Below are 17,871 nucleotides of genomic sequence, written 5' to 3'. Positions count from 1 at the left end.
GTTTCATTTCACATCCCCCTTTTGGTCAAGAAGATGTTCTCAATCCCACAATGCCAGGTCCAGATTCATCCCCGGGAGTCATATCCTGCGTTTCCAGGGAGATTTACACCCCTGGGAGTCAGGTCCCACGTAGGGGGGAGGACACTCACTGGTGGGTTTTTAAGTGTTTATCTCCAATCCACTATGAGGAGCAATCACCTAGTATTTGCTTGCTTTTCTAATCGTTTTTGGTCAAATAATTGGTATGTCATATGCAATTTAATGAATAGAGGTACTTTTTTTTTTTTAATTCTGAGAATTCTCTTGCCACCCCCAGGAAAACCCCAAGGGTGAGCCAAAACCAGAGCTGGGGCTGACGGCAATAAGGCAGCTGCGGTGGGCACTTTTGACCGAGGAGTGCCGTCTAGCGGCTGCAAATGTAACTGCCGCGGTTTGTGCCGGAACAAGGAGCCAGAAAGTTGCCTAAGGGTGGCAGGACCACGCGGGAGGCGAGCAGGCGACGGCTCCGTGACAGCCAACGTTCTACCTAGTGTGGGTGGTTGAAGAGAAGCCCCCTTCAGCGCCACCTATGGTCGTAAACCCGCGTCACTGAGGCCGGGCCAGGGGCTGCCGCCTCCTCCGGGAAGCCCTCGCCGAGTCCCCTGACGCAGGCCCTCCGTCTGTGCTGTGCCAGCGCCGGCCTGCGCCGCCATCTCTGTCTGTCTGTCTGTCTGTCTGTCTGTCCTTCCTCTTCCAGGAACATGTGCGCCCTACTTCATGCCTTCCTTTTGATGCCTAGGGCCTGGACCGGGCTGGTGAATGCCAGCTCCAGGAGGACGAGGCTTCTAATCCTCCAGGTCATTCCGTCAAGGTGGTGGAGCTGTGAAGTTTGCTCTGGTCCTCCTTCATGACGGAGAGCTTCAACCCCGCCGCCTGGGAGCCGCTGAAAGAAGGCGCTTGCTCCCAGCCCCTCAGGGCACTGCATCGGCGGAAGAGGAGACGGCCTGGCCTGAGATCGCAGCCCCTTCCCGGGCAGCCACGTGCAACGACTGACAGAGCGGGGCGTGAAGCCAGCGCCTCACCCCATCTCAGGGCGGCTCTGGGGGCGCTCCAGCCACAGAGCTTCCTGCAGGGTCCAGCGGGCCCAGGCGGACCTGCCTCTCTGCTCCTCCTCTCCCTCCACCCGCGCCTGCTTTCCTCCTCTCCCTTCTGCAGGTTTTGACCCCAAGGGCGCTTGCTGATGCACATCCTGCTCACTCGTCTCCATCCCAGTGTCTGCTTCCTGGGGAACCCCGTCCGGGAAGGCTGTGTTTGTACATCAGACTGGAGCCCCTAGTTGTCAGGGGATAAGCCCCAAAGGGGCCCTAAAGTGCTTGTCGGGGCTCTAGTGTGTTTCTCGTGCTGTAAAGCAGAGGTCACTGCCGCCAGCCAAGTGTTTCACACAGGGCTATGGACGATGGTCCCCCCCCACAGAGGTGAAGACTGAGGAACTATTAGCCCGCCCAGTACAAACGGCCTGGACAGATCCTCCAGATGTGCCGTCCTGAAACTTGCAGCTGTTTGGTGTGTCACATGGTTTAAAGACAGAATATAGTTTCTGACGGTGGGGTGGGGTGGGGAGTGTCCCTTTTGTTCACTGTTATCCTCAAGGTCTGAAGCCCGAAAGGCTGTCAATAAATGCAGGAATGAATGGTAGAGTCTGACTTTTATCTTAGCTTTTGAGGAGGAGGTGCCCTGGCCTCTGTGGGGTTTTGACTAAAGGAAAATAACCCATTTCATCTATCTATCCATCCATCCATCCATCCTCTCAACAAATATCCATGTGCCCACACTGAAAATACAGAGATGGAAAAAAAAAAAGACAAAATTAACCTATTAAAAATGATAATAATAATAATAAAACTTGAAGAGAAAAGAAAAGAGAATACCTAATCGCTACCTCATGGAACTTACACTCTAGTGAAGAGCAGACGTTAAGCAAAGTAACATACTATATAATGCCAGGGAGTGAAGCGCCATGATGCGGAAGCAGGGCAGAGTGAGAAGGCTGTTTTCGATGGGGTGCTCTGGAATGGCCTCTTGAGGAGTGGGACTGGGGGCTGCTCCCAGCAGAGATCAGTGGGTGGTGGAGGGGAGAGGGAGGGTGTAGGAACAGCGTAGGCTGTGCACAGGCTGGAGACAGAAAGCTCCTGTGTATTAATAACTTGATCAGCAAAGCAAAGCTGTGGAGAGCTTGTGTTGGGCCTGTGCGTTTCAAACAGAGCTCAGAAGAGAGACTTGGAGGGAGGGGGGCCCAGCCTCACCAGCACTGACAGCACAGGGAAGATGCCACTGGACAACTTGGGGCCAGCGGGGGTGGGTTCTGGGCCCTTTCCTCTCCTCACCCCAGGAACTAGAGGCCCGGAAATGGGGTCAGAAGTCTTTCCCTGGTGGGCTGAAGCTGAAATGTGAGCTAGTGGGGAGAGTGGGTCCTCCCTTCCTCAGCAGGCCCCAGATTTAAAAATTTTCCCCTAACCCATTTGTTCTGGTTTGCTAAAGCTGGCTTTATGCAAAATACCAGAAATGGATTGGCTTTTTAAAAGGGTATTTATAAGGTTACAAGTTTACAGTTCTAAGGCCATAAAAGTGTCCAAACTAAGGCATCAACAAGAGGATACCCTCACTGAAGAAAAGCCGATGGCATCCGGGAACACCTCTGTCAGCTGGGAAGGCATGTGACTGGTGTCTGCTGGTCCTTTGCTCCGGGGTTCTGGTTTCAAAATGGCTTTCTCCAAAATGTCTCTGGGCTTCTGTCTCTCTTAGCTTCTCTCTCAGCTCCTGTGCATCCTTGCATGTTCTCCAGGGTATCTCTCTCTAAGTGTCTGGGGGACCACTCTTAGCTTTTCTGGGGCAAACTCTGGGTCTCATCTCTTAGTTTAGCATCTCCAAAGTCTTTCTGTCTGCATCTACAAGCATCTTGGTCTGTGTCAGCCCCTGAGCTTTCTTGAGGACTCCAGTAAGCTAATCAAGACCCACCTTGAATGGGCGGGGCCACCTGTCCATGGAAATAATTTAATCAAAAGATCTCACCTGCAGTTAGGTGAGTCACATACAATGGAAACAACCTAATCAAAAGTTCCCACTCACAATAAGTCTGCCCCCACAAGCTTGAATTAAGAAACATGGTATTTCCTGGGGGGCATAACAGGTTCAAACTGGCCCACCATTGGAGTTAACAGCCCAGCTTGTGGGCAGGTGGTTGAAGTGGGTGCCCCTGGAAGAGCTCCATGGAATTTTCTCCGGTACTATGAGCAACTACCTCCTGCTTCTCCCCACTTTGCTCAGTCACCCTCCTGAGACCAGAAAGCCTCTGAAATAGCTGCAAACGGTAAATTCATTACATTAACTCTGAGGACACCCTCTATCTTGAACCAAAATCCACTCTACTAGCCTATGTTCTAGTGCAAATTATGTCCATCTTGGAGGGACAGGGGTTTCATGTTGAGCCCAAATGCAGGCTAACTCCCATTAACTTCCCAAAGCAAAAATTCCCTGTTCCCTTACAAATTAAAATCTAAAAGAAATCCTAGTCTAAAAGGCTTCTCCCCACACTTTCTTATTCTGCTCCGACTCGGCCCTCTAGGTGTTTGTCCTTTAACAGGTATAACCCACACTTGTGTCTCTCTGGAACAGCTACAGGTCACTCAGACTTCAAAAGCAAAAGGTACCCATTTCCCCAAGACAGGCAAGGCCAGGAGGGTTCCCGAGATTCCCATCGCACCAGCCCCACGTCCACACCATTCAGAGCCAAATGTGGTCCTTGCGGTGATGCCGTTTCAGAAATGTCCCTCCCTCCCTGCTTCCTCGGTCAGTATCTAGGGCCTTCGGTGTGCTAGAAGCTGGACCCACAGAAAGCAATGAGCAAGACCCACCTTGTTTCCACATCGCTGTAGTCACCCTGGCACCACGGGATGGCATCCGAAGGAAGAGGGCAGCCGCAGAGAGCAAGAACAAGGCAAGAATGTCAGTGAGTCCACGCCAGGAGTTTGGAGTCCATAACCCGAGATCACCATCTCTCTCACCACTAAAAGTTGATTGTGACCTTTTCCATCCCAGAGAGTGGTGGCTTTTCACTTATGCATACTGTTTCCTCTTTCAGAGAGTGACATATGAAATAGTCTTGCCTTATAAAATGTGTAGGCTCGCCACGGTGGCACGCTGTCTCTCCTTTCCCGTTAGTGTCCACCCCAGGTAAGTAAACCTCATAGTGCTACCCGAGGCTAAACGGAGTGTAAGCTCTTCCTACTGACACCTCCTGAACCCCTCTTATGAGGAGGGATCCCAAACTCAAACAGGCAGCCCTCCACCACCTGCCCTTTTCCTACCTGTTCCCGTATTCCTCCAATCCCAATAAGTCGCTTCGGTGTGCTTAGCTCTTGCTAGAGCTTTGCCTCTCTGGAGCTGTGCTTCCAGGGAAGTGTCCCGCTGTCCCCACCTTTATAGGACACCTCCACTTCCTGATGCTGCTGTGATGTTTCCAAGGCCTGTCCCCAGAGGCCCACTCCGTCTTCTGCTGTGCCCCCCACCCCATGCCCTAAGTAGCATGTCCCACCTGCCCACCCCTGCTACAGCAGCAGGATACACCTTTGGTGTCCCTTCTCTTCTCCTCCTCCTCCTTTCAGACAAGCTTAGCCAAGTGTTGTGGTTTTGCATGAAATGTAACCTGCCTTCAGGACCGCTCCCTTTGCCTCTCTGTCCCCCTGTGTGACTTGCATTGTCTTCTAGGTCACAGTGCCTTCCTTCCTTTCCCTCTTCCTTGGCAGGTGTTTTCCGGATTCTACCCTGTAGAGTCCCCAATTGTGAGAGATTGAGAGTCAGTAAGTTCTAGGCTCCCCCAAAAGTGTTCAAACAAATATGTCTCCCCTCTGCCTCTCTGGCTGAGTAATTCTACCTGGAGGGTGGGGGTTAGGGGCGGGGAGCTTCTAGATCTAGAGGTCAGCAAACTTTTTCTGTAGAGGGCCAGATAGTAAATATTTTAGGGTTTGCGGGCATACAGTCTCTGTCACAGCTACTCAGCTCCGGCACTGTGGTGCAAAAGCAGCCATAGGTGACCCTCAGACGAGTGGGCACAGCTGGTTTCCAATGAAAGTTTATTTATGAAAGCAGTAGGCTGGATTTGGCCCTTGGGCCATAGTTTGATGACTCCTCTTCTAAACAGTCCACATCTACTTCCAGTCTGGGCCTGATCTGTGGCTGTGCTGCCTCACTTCTGTTTTCCTTACCATCCAATGGAGACTGGTACCCACAGGGGCTTTTTCTCTGTGACCCACACCTGTGTCTTCCATCTGGCCCATACAGTACTTGCATCAGCTTGAGGCTTTCTGAGTATGGGGTATGCTGGAATAGCAAAGCCCTTGGCAACTGGAGAAAATGTCTTTCTAAAGAAAAAACACATGACTGAGAGACCAGCCCCCAGGCCTTGCAACAAAAACTTCTTGTTAACTCTCATACTCCACTTGCAGGGTGAAAGCTCAGCACTTGAAGAACAGCCACAGAAGTACCCTTTGCAAATGTATCCTGCAGATTTCTCAAAAACAAAACAAAACAAAACAAAAAAAACCATATACCAAATATGACAATGTTAAAAGGCTTCTCTGATTGATATACACTCTTCAATGTGACTCCAAAGAAATTCTGCAAAGGGAGAATGCATTTAGAGCAGAGGTAAATGGTGTATAATTAATATGCATGAGAGCTTTCAGGAATGGAAGAGACCTTGTCGTTCTTTTGCGAGTTTTTATAAATGGTCTCTAAAGCAATTTACAGATTCGTTAGGTTATGTTGGAATCAAAGCCTTCTTGTGATTGTTTTGTTCTCTCAACGGGAGCAGCACGCCCCCTTCAAGTCCCTTCAAGCTCTAAAAGCCTCCCTTCCTGGGCAACTGCTTCACATAATATACCCTGACTGCTAGCCAATTAGCTTAAATTTTTTTTAAATTGAGATGTAATTCTCACACCATAAAACTCAGCATTTTAAAGTGTACAATACAGTGGATTCTATTCATAAGATTGTGCATTATGCTAAGAAAGCATCTTCATGACTTCAAGAGAAACCCATTAGCAGGCTCTCCCCATTCACCTCCCTCCCCAGCCCCTAGCAGCCACTCATCTACTTTCTGTCTCTATGGATTTGAATATTCTGGATATTTCATATAAACAGAATGATGCAATATGAGGCCTTTTGTGCCTGGTTTCTTTCACTTAGCAAAATATTTTTAAGTTTCATCCGTGTTGTAGCATGTATCAGAACTTCATTCCTTTTTGTAGCTGAATAATAACCCACTGTATGGACATACCACCTTTTGCAATGTAGTCATCATTTAACGGGCATTTGAGTTGTTTCTACTTTTTGGCTATTATGAATAATGCTGCTACAAACATCCATGTACAAGTTTTTGTATGACATGTTTTCAGTGTTCTGGGTACATACCTAGGGGTGGAATTTCTGGGTCATATGGTAACTCCATATTTAACTTTTTGAGGATCTGCCAAACTGTTTACCAAAGTGGTTGCACCATTTCACCCAGCAGCAGTGTATGGGGGTTCCAATTTCTTTACAACCTCATCAACTCTTATTTTCTGTTTTTTTCTTTTTTTAACTTTTTTTTTACAGTCATCCGAGGGTTATGAAGTGGTATCACATTGTGCTTTTGATTCACGTTTCCCTGATGACTACTGATGGTGTGCTTCTTTTCGTATTCTTATTGGCCATTTGTATATCTTTGGAGAAATGTCTATTTAAATCCTTTGACCACTTTTTAATTGGGTGCTTTGCCTTTTTTTATTGTTGAGTTGTAAGAGTTCTTTATATATCTTAGATACAAGACCTTTATCAGACATACGACTTGTGAATATTTCCTCCCATTCTCTGGATTTTCCTTTCATTTTCTTGATAGAAGTTTCTCATTTTGATGAATCCAGTTTATCTACCTTTTTCTTTTGTTGTTTGTACTTTTGGTTTCATATCCAGAATTCATTGCCAAATCAATGAAAATTGACCTCGTCAAGAAAATGTACCTTTATGCATCCTTCTAAGACTTTTATAATTTTAGCCCTTATATTTAGGTCTTTGATCCATTAGGAGTTAATTTTTATGTATAATGTGAGGTAGAGGTTCAAATTCATTATTGTGCATGTGGATATCCCATTGTCCCATCACCATTTGTTAAAAAGACTGTTCTTTTCTCATTGAATGGTCTTGGCATTCTTGTCAAAAATCAATTAACCTCTCTCTAATATCAGCAACGAGACAGGAATGTCCACTTTCACCACTGCTATTCATCACTGTACTGGAATTCCTGGCCAGAGTAATTAGGCAAGAAAAAGAAATAAAAGGCATCCAAATTGTAGAGGAAGAAGCAAAACTTTCCTTATTACAGGCAACTTGAATCTATATATACAAAACCCATAACAATGTACAAGAAAGCTACTAGAACTAAGAAGGAATTCAGCAAAGTGGTGGGGTACAAGATCAACAAACAAAAATCAGAAGGGTTTCTGTATACCATCAACAAAATCTGAAACGAAAATAAGGAAAAAAAGTCCATTTAAAGTATCAACTAAAAGAAAAATCTAGGAATAAATCTAACAAAAGATGAAAAGAACTTGTGCAGGGGAAACTACAAAACATTGCTGAAAGAAATTAAAGAAAACCTAAAAAAAGGAAAGACATTCTGTGTTCATGGATTGGAAGACTAAATATTGTTAAGATGTCAATACTACCCAAAGTGACTTACAAAGTCAATGCAATCTCAATCAAAATTCCAATAGCCTTCTTTGGAAGAAATGGAAAAACCAATAATCAAATTTATATGGAAGGGCAATGTGCTCTGAATTGCCAAAATCAATGTGAAAAAGAATAACAAAGTTGGAGGACTCACATTTCCCAATTTCAAAACTTATTACAAAGCTACAGTGCTAAAAACTGGTATAAGGACAGATACATAGAACAATGGCATCGTGCCAGTTTGAATGTATTATGTCCTCCAGAAAAGGCTGGGTTCTTTGGTGCAGTCTTGTGGGGCAGATGTGTTGGTGGGGATTGAGTTGGAATGTTTGGATTGGGTTGTTTGCATGGAGATGTGCCCCACCCAACTGTGGGTGATGACTCTGATGGGATATTTCCATGGAGGCATGGCCCCACCCATTCAGGGTGGGCCTTGATCAGTGGAGCCGTGTAGATGGGCTGACAAATGGAAGGAACTCAGTGTAGTGCAGCTGTGAGTGACATTTTGAAGAGGAGCTACAGCCAAGAAGGACACTTTGAAGAAAGCACAGGAGCTGCAGATGAGAGACAGTTTGAAAACAGCTGTTGAAAGCAGACTCTTGCTCCAGAGAAGCTGAGAGAGGACAAATATCCCAAGTGCAACTAAGAGTGACATTTTTGAGGAACTGCAGCCTAGAGAGGAACATCTTGGGAGAAAGCCATTTTGAAACCAGAACTTTGGAGCAGATGCCAGCCATGTGCCTTCCCAGCTGACAGAGGTTTTCTAGACACCATTGGCTATCCTCCAGTGAAGGTACCCGATTGCTGATGTGTTACCTTGAACACTTTATGGCCTTAAGACTGTAACTGTGTAACCAAATAATGGCCTTGATCAGTGGAGCCGTGTAGATGGGCTGACACATCTACACAAAACACATCTCTGGTGTTTTGCATTCTTGCAGCATTAGCAAACTAGAACAGGCATAGAATGGAGAGTTCAGAAATAAACCCTCATGTCTACAGATGCTACTGATTTTTTACAAGGGTGCCAAGTCCACTCAATGGAGAAAGAGTCTCTTCAAAAAATGGTACTGGAAAAACTGGATATTCATATGAAAAAGAATGAAAATAGACTCCTATCTCACACCATATACACAAAATGGATTAAAAAAAAAAAGTTAACACAAAATGGATCAAAGACCTAAATATAAGAACTAAAACTATAGATCTCCTAGAAGAAAACTTAGAGGAATATCTTCAGGACCTTGTTTTAGGCAATGTATTATTAGATTTTACATCAAAAGCACAAGTAACAAAAGGAAAAATAGATCAATTGGACTGCATCAAAATTAAAAACTTTTGTGATCAAAGGATATTATCAAGAAAGTGAAAGGACAACTACAGAATGGGAGAAAATATTTGGAAACCATATATGTGATAAAGACATAATAACCAGATAGTATAAAGAATTCCTAAAAGTCAACACAAAAAGACAACCCAATGAAAACATAGGCAAAAGACTTGAATAGACAGTTCTTCAGAGAAGATATACAAATGGCCGGGAAGCACATGAAAAGAAGCTCAACACCATTAAATATTAGGGAAATGCAAATCAAATCCACAATGAGATACCACCTCATATCCACTAGAAGGGTTATTATTTAAAAAATGGAAAATAACAAGTGTTGGCAAGGATGGGGAGAAATAGGAACTCTTGTGCATTGTTGGTGGGAATGAAAAATGGTGCAGCTGCTGTGGAAACCAGTTTGGTGGTTCCTCAGAATTACTATATGACCAGGCCATCCCACTTCTAGGTATAGACCCAAAAGAACTGAAAGCAGGAACTCAGACAGACATCTGTACACCAATGTTCATGGAAGCATTATTCATAATAGACAAAAAGTAGAAGCAACCTCAGTGCCCATCAACAGATGAATGCATAAACAAAATGTGGTATATGTGTACAATGAATTGTCATTCTGCCATAAAAAGGAATGACGTTGAAACATGCTACAACATGGATGAACCTTGAAGACATCCTGTTGAGTGAAAAGAACAGACACAAAAGGACAAAATTGTATGATCTCACTTATAGGAAATAACTAAAATATACAAATTCATAGGGACAGAAAATAGATTACAGAGTACCAGGGGTATGGGTGGGGGTAGGGAATTGGTAGTGTTCTGGTTTGCTAAAGCTGCTGTTATACAAAATACCAGAAACAGATTGGCTTTTACAGTGGGGGGCTATTAGTTCACAAATGTATGGTTCTTAGGCTATAAAAGTGTCCAAACAAAAGCATCAACAAAAGGATACCTTCGCTGAACAAAGGCCGTTGCCGTCCAGAACACCTCTGTCAGCTGGGAAGGCACGTGGCTGGCATTTGTTGGTCCTTTGCTCCTGGGTTCTGGTTTCAAAATGGTTTTCTCCAAAAGGTCTCTGAGCTTCTGTCTCTCTCAGCTTCTCTCTCTTAGCTCCTGTGCATTCTTGCTTGTTCTCCCAAGGCATTTCTCTCTGAAGTGTCAGGTGTCCTCTCTTAGCTTCTCCCGGGCAAACTCTGGGCTTCATCTCTTAGTTTAACAACTCCAAATGTCTCTCTGTCTGCATCTCCAAGCATCTCTCTGTCTGCATACTCAAGGGTGAGGATATATGTCGGCCACTGAGCTCTTAAGTACTGCACTAAACTAATAAAGACCCACCTTGAATGGGCAAGACACCTCCATGGAAATAATCCAATCAAAAGGTCTCACCCACAGTTGGGTGGGTCACATCTCCATAGAAACAACCTAATCAAAAGATCCCACCCATAAAAAGTCTGCCCCCACAAGATTGTGTTAAAGAGCATTGTCTTTCCTGGGGTACATGACAGGTTACAGTCTCCAACTGTCACGGGTAGTTAACGCTTAACGTGTACAGAGTTTCTGTTAGGGGTGCTTGAAAAGTTTTGGTAATGGATGGTGGTGATGGTAGCACAACATTGTGAATGTAATTAACATCACTATATTTGAAAGTGGTTAAAATGGGAAGTGTTATGTTGTGTATAGCTCACCACAATTTAAAAAAATCAATTGACCACAGATGGATGGGTTTATTTTTGGACTCTCAATTCTATTCTATTCTATTGTTCTATATGTCTATCCTTATACTAGTACCACACTGTTTCTTTTCAAACTGTGGTAACGTAAACATAACATAAAATTTGCCATTTTAACCAGTTTGTATATACAATTCTGTGGCATTAATTATATTCACAATGTTGTGCTACCATCAACACCATTCATTACTAAAACTTTTCCATCACCCCAAACAGAAGCTCTGTGCCCATTAGGTAATAATTCTCCATTTCCCCCCAAAACCCACCCCTGGTAACTTCTAATCTACTTTCTGTCACTATGAATTTGCTGATTCTAGATAGTTCATACAAGTAGAATCATACAATATTTGTCCTCATGTGTCTTGCTTATTTCATGCAGCATAATGTTTTCAAGGTTTTTTTGCAGCATGAGTCAGAACTTCATTACAGTGGAATAACATTCCATTGTGTGTGTGTGTGTGTGTGTGTGTGTATATATATATATATATATATATATATATATATATATAGTCACAATTTGTTTATCTATTCTTCTGTTGATGGGAACTTGGGTTGTTTCTACCTTTTGGCTATTGTGAATGTTACTGTGAACATTTGTGTGCAAATATATGTTTGAGTCTGTGTTCTCAGTTCCTTTTGGCATATACCTAAGAGTAGAGTTACTGGGTTATATGGTTATTCTGTGTTTAATTTTGTGAGAAACTGCCAAACTGCTTTCCACAGTGGCTGTGCCCTTTTACACTCTCATCAACAATGCATTAGGGTTCCCATTTCTCTGCATCCTCACCAACACTTGTTATTTTCCTTTTTAAAATAATAGCCATCCTTGGTGTCAGGTGTATCTCACTGTGGTTTCTATTTGCATTTCTCTAATGCAAAAGATGCTGAGCATCTTTTCAAGTGCTTACTGGACATTTGCATATATTGTTTGGAAAAAGAATATTCGAATTCTTTGCCCTTTTTAAAATTGGGTTGTTTGTCTTTTGTTGTTGAGTTGGAGTTCTTTATATACTCTGGATATTAAGCCCTTATCAGGTACATGATTTGCAACTATTTTTTCCTATTCTGTAGGTTGCCTTTTCACTTTGATGATAATGTCCTGTGATGTGAGAAAGTTTTTAACTTTTGTTGAAATCCAATTTATCTATCTTTTTTTTCTTTTGTCGTTCATACTTTTGGTGTCATATCTAAGAATCCATGGCTAAATCCAAAATCATGAAGATTTGCCCCTATGTTATCCTCCAAGGGTTTTATGGTTTTAGCTCTTAAATTTAGATCAGTGAACCATTTTGAATTAATTTTTGTATATGATTGAGCAAGCTGTCCAACTTAATTCTTTTGCATGTGGAAATTCAGTTTACCAGCACCACTTATTGAAGACCATACTTTTTGATTACTGTAGCTTTGTAGTAGGTTTTGAAATTGGGAGGTGTACATCTTTAAAATTTATTATTTTTCAAGATTGCTTTGTTATTCAAGACCCCTTGCATTTCCATATGAATTTTAGGGTCAACCTGTCCTTTTCTGCAAAAAGGGTGGTTGGAATTTTGCCTGTCAGTTTTTGCTTGTTAGTTTGGGACTATTTATTTGGTATCCTCTGCTGCAGACTTAGAAACTCAGTAGTGATCTGAGGGTGATTCTGGGTATTTGAGCTTAAAGATTACCCCACCTCCTCAAACAACCACCACACACATTAGGTAAAATCATGGACTGTCAATTTAGGAGGTCAAAAATGCTCAGAGAGCACAGGCGAGCCTTGACTTTGAAAGTCATCTTTCCTCTCTGCCTTGCTGCCTTCCTCCAGCCTAGGACACCAGAAAAAGCCTGAGTTGTAGTCTCTGCACAAATGGCTGGAGGGCTCTTGCTGGTGACTTCACAGTCTAGGATCCTTTCCTTCTTCTGCCATCCGAGTCCTGCCCCCCAGTCCTCACTGAGGGCTTTGGTCCCTAATTCCTGCATCCCAGCACTTAGAGAAAAAGGCAAGTTCTCCCTACGCACAACCTTGAAGAAGAGTCCCTTTGACATGGCCCTGCCTGGTTCACACAGAGCAACTTGGCGATGCAGGACAACTGTGCTTTTAAGACAGTTGGCTTCAAAGCCACAGAAGGCTAAGTGCTGTAATGTAAAAGGTAGAAAAATAAAATAAAATAAGCCGACCCAGTTGCCCAGTGCAGAAGTTCTCAGCAAGCACCGTATCCCCACTATTCTTGCTTGGCACTCGTAATTCTGTCTTTCTCATGGGGATGCAGAACTGTTTATTTCCCACGGCCACCCTGTTGGTTCCTTGAGCCTTTTGCTCTCTCCTTTCTCTGGGAGTGTATTGGTTTGTATATATTAGGTCCCCCAGAAAAAGCCATGTTCCTTGATGCAATCTTGTGGGAGCAGAGGTATTAGTGTCAATTAAGTTGGAACCTCTGGATTAGGTTGTTTCCATGGAGATGTGACCACCCAACTGTAGGTGATAACTCTGATTAATTTCTGTGGCGATGTGGCCCTGCCCATTCAGCGTAGGCCTTGATTAGTTTACTGGAGCCCTATATAAGAGCTCAGACAGAAGGAGCTTGCTGCTGCAGCTGAGACAGACGTTTTGAGGACGGCCATTGAAAGCTGATATTTTGGAGAATGCCATTTTGAAACGCAACCTGAGAGCAAGCAGACGTCACCCATGTGCCCTCCCAGCTAACAGAGGTTTTCTGGATGCCAATGGCCTTTCTCCAGTGAAGGTACTATATTGCTGATGCCTTACCTTGGACACTTAATGGCCTTAAGACCATAATTTTGTAACCAAACGTCACAGCCCATGAGGGCCATGGCAGTCCAGAGGCCAAAGAAGACAATAGCATTTTCTGATACATGAACTTTTAGTCAGGGCTTACTTACAGGGTGAGAAGTCGTGGAGAGATCATGACGGCTCTCTCAGGCCAGGTGGGCATCACATTCACAGGAAAATCGACCGAGCAATGCAAAGGGGACAGAAAGCCTTTTATAAGGGTTTAAGACATAGACATTCCTAAGGGTGGGGGGAGCACAGATGCAGGAACAGGTCACTCTGCCCTGAGGGGTGATGCAGGAAGGACTAGAATAACACTAGAACAATTACATTTTGCTCTTTTTGTGAGACTAAGAGCTTCTCACTTCCTGCCTGCTTCCTGTAAAGTTACATTTTAAGGTCAATTTACCCTTTTTCTCTTTACTGGCTTACAAAGACAGTAGGTTAAACATTTAGCTGCCTAGGTCATGCACACTGCTGTGCACCAAAGATCTGCAGGCCTGTTTTGCTCAGGCCATGGGTTGCCACACCAAATAAACCCCCTTTATAGAAGCCAATCCATTTCTGGTGTTTTGCATAATGGCAGCATTAGCAAACATGAGCAGGGAGTCAGACCATAGTTCACACAGGAGCTCACAGAACCAGGAAGTTCTGCAGGGTCTCCGTGAGTATGGCAAAAACCTGGCCGGAGAGCTGTGTGGAAGGTACTTTTGACCTTGTGATCATATAACATAGCAATGTTTTCACATTTTCCAATATCCCCCAACTCTTCCAACTTTGTCAGCAATTACGCATATTTCTGCATGTACTCTCTCAACTCTGTGCCTTTGTTATCTTTCCCCAAGTATAACTCCATGGCGAGTTGTTCCCAAAGGGACAAACACTAAGGAACCGTTCACTTTGTTAGCAATCGTGGGCATGCACTCTCTTGGCTCTGTGCCTTCCTTGTCTACGCCCACTATAAAACCTGCCTTCCCCTCTGATCAATGCAGACCATCATGGCAAGGAACTGCTGTCTCTCTTCCCACGGCCAAGGACGAGGACCCCACGTGAGCCCCCAATAAATGCTCTATCTTACTCACCAAGCCAAGCTTGTCCGAGTCATTCTTTGGGCTGTTGTACCCCTTGCAGTTCAGTGGAAGGCTGTCGTTATGCAGCCCCTCATCTTACTCAGAACAGAGGGTTACTGAGACTTCATTCCAGTTGGTTCTGAGCACTGTAACAAACACCACATTAACAAATTGAAGGAGGAAAACCACATGATCATCTCGATGATGCAGAAAGGCACTCGACAAAATTCTTTCTTAATAAAAACACTTTAAAAGATAGGAATAGAAGGAAACTTCCTCAACATGATTAAGGGCATATATGAAAAATCCACAGTTAACATCATGCTCAGTGGTGAAAGACTGAAACCTTCCCTGTAAGATTGGGAACAAGACAAATATGCTGTCACCACTGTCATTCAACATTGTACTGGAAGTTCTAGCTAGAGCAATTAGGCAAGAAAAAGAAATAAAAGTCATCCAAATCAGAAAGCAAGAAATAAAACTTTCACTATTTCCAGATGACATGATCCTAGATTTAGGAAGTCTCCCAAAATCTACAACAAAGCTGTCAGAGCTAATAAACGAGTTCATCAAAGTGGCAGGATACAAGATCAACATGCAAAAATCAGTCATGTTTCTATACACTGGTAATGAGCAATCTGAGGAGGAAATAAGAAAAAAAATCCATTTACAATAGCACTAAAAGAATCAAATATCTAGGAATAAATTTAACAAGGTTATAAAGGACCTATTCAGAAAACTACAAAACATTGCTAAAAGAAATCAAAGAAGACCTAAATAAATGGAAGGGCATTCCGTGTTCATGGATTAGGCGACTATCATTAAAATGTCAATTCTACCTAAATTTATTTACAGATTCAACACAATCCCACTCAAAATTCCAACAGCTTACTCTGCAGAAATGGAAAAGCCAATTATCAAATTTATTTGGAAGGGTACAGGGCCCAGAATAGCCAAAAATATCTTGAAAGAGAAGAAAGAAAATGGGAGGACTTACACTTCCTGACTAAATCATATTACAAAGCTACAGTGGTTAAAACAGCATGGTACTGGCATAAAGACAGACATATTGATCAATGGAAGTGAACTGAGAGTTCAGAAATAGACTCACATCTCTGATCAATTGATTTTTGATAAGGCTGCTAAGTCCACTCAATTGAGACAGAGCAAACAGTGCTTCAACAAATGGTGCTGGGGGAACTGGATATCCATATCCAAAAGAATGAAAGAGCTCCCCTATCTCACATCATATATAAAAACTAACTCAAAATGGATCAAAGACCTAAATATAAGAGCCAGTACCATAAAATTCCTAGAAGGAAATGTAGGGAAGCATCTTCAAGATCTTGTGGTAGGTGGTGGTTTTTTAGACTTTACAGCCAAAGCACAAGCAATGAAAGAAAAAAGAAAAATGGGACTTCCTCAAAATTCAATATTTTGTTCTTCAAAGGACTTTGTCAATAGGGTGAAAAGGCAGCCTCCTCAATGGGAGAAAATATTTGGAAACTACATATCCACTAAGGGTTTAACATCCAGGATATAAAAAGAAATCCTACAATTCTATGATAAAAAAGAGAAAAAACCCAATTAAAAAATGAGCAAAACTTTGGATGGATTATATAGTGAGTGAATATATCTCAAAAAATTGCATTAAAAAATGGGCAAAAACTTGAATAGACATTTTTCCAAAGAGGAAATATTTGTCAAAAAGCATCACTAGCTGTTAGGGAAACGCAAGTCAAAACCACAATGAGATATCATTTCACACCTACTAGAATGGCCACTATTTAAAAAAACAACAACAAAACTACAAGTGTTGGAGAGGATGTGGAGAAACAGGAACATTCGTTTATTGCTGGTGGGAATGTACAATGGTGTAGCCACTGAAGAAGACAGTTTGGTGGTTCCTCAGGAAGCTAAGCCCAGAGTTGCTTTATAACCCAGCAATCTCACTATTTGGTAGATACCCAGAAGAACTGAAAGCAGGAAAATGAACAGACACTTGCACACTGATGTTCAAAATGGCATATTCACAATTGCCAAAATATGGAAGCAACCCAAGCGTCCATCAACTGATGAATGGATAAACAAATTGTGGTATTATACATGTGGCGGAATATTAGTCAGCTGTAAAAAAGAATGAAGTCCTGATGCATGCAACAACATGGATGAACCTCAAGGATGCTATGCTGAGTGACATAAGCCAGACACAAAACGACAAATGTTGGGATCCCACTAATATGAACTAAGTACAACGAGCAAACTCATGGAGTTAATATCTAGAATATAGGCTACCAGAAGATAGAATGAGGGTAGAGAATGAGGAGCTGCTGCTTAATTTGTGCATAATTTTTAATAAGGTTGATTATAAATGTTTGGAAATGGATAGAGGTGATGGTAGCACATTATTGTGATAGTGTAATTAATGCTGAACTGTGTGTGGGATTGTGGTTGAAAGGGGAAGTTTAGGGTCATGTATGTCACTAGACATAAAGCTAGAGGATGAAACATGTGTCTCCATAACACAGTAAGCCTGTTGTGGATGATGAAGGTGGTTAATAGTAGAAATATAAAAATGTTTTTCCATGAAGAAAAATGTTATGTGGTTCTACAATTCTTCAAAATTGATGACAATAGTCTCAGAGAACCAGGAAGAGACAGCAACTTGACACAAATCAGGCAACACGTCACTATGGTGGTTAGCATCACAGAAAACTGGGAACAGTAATTCTTGTGCTGCAAACCTGGAATTTTCATGTGTGCCAAACACAACAGGATTAAAACCACCAACTCTTCTCTTATTCTATTAGCAGAGAGGCCTTGTTCTTCTAGTTAAATAAGGCACTTAAAATAGTAAACCTTATGGCTCAGTCTCCAATTGCCCAAGGGTTAGAATTAAATTTACCTCAGAGGAAACATACTGCTCTACAGCGGTAGCAACAGTCACACAAGAAATCCATATGTCCCCAAGAGGACAAGAGGCTGAAGTCCACCCAGAATTACTGAAAAATCAACCATCATATTAAAATGTCATAATATAAAAAATAGATTATAAATTATTAAAGGCAATCGAGCTTATATACTTTGTTTAATAATAAAATCAAAACTTTGTGGACACTATCTTTAAAACTATTTTTAAAATGTAAGCATAGGAGAAAATACAAAAACAGCTATTGTCTTCGGGTGGTGTAATGTCATTTCCTCCATTTATAAA

The sequence above is a fragment of the Choloepus didactylus genome, chromosome 17 (assembly GCF_015220235.1).
Source record: "Choloepus didactylus isolate mChoDid1 chromosome 17, mChoDid1.pri, whole genome shotgun sequence".
In the NCBI taxonomy this organism is placed as follows: domain Eukaryota; kingdom Metazoa; phylum Chordata; class Mammalia; order Pilosa; family Megalonychidae; genus Choloepus; species Choloepus didactylus.
Note: the sequence above shows the minus strand (reverse complement) of the source record.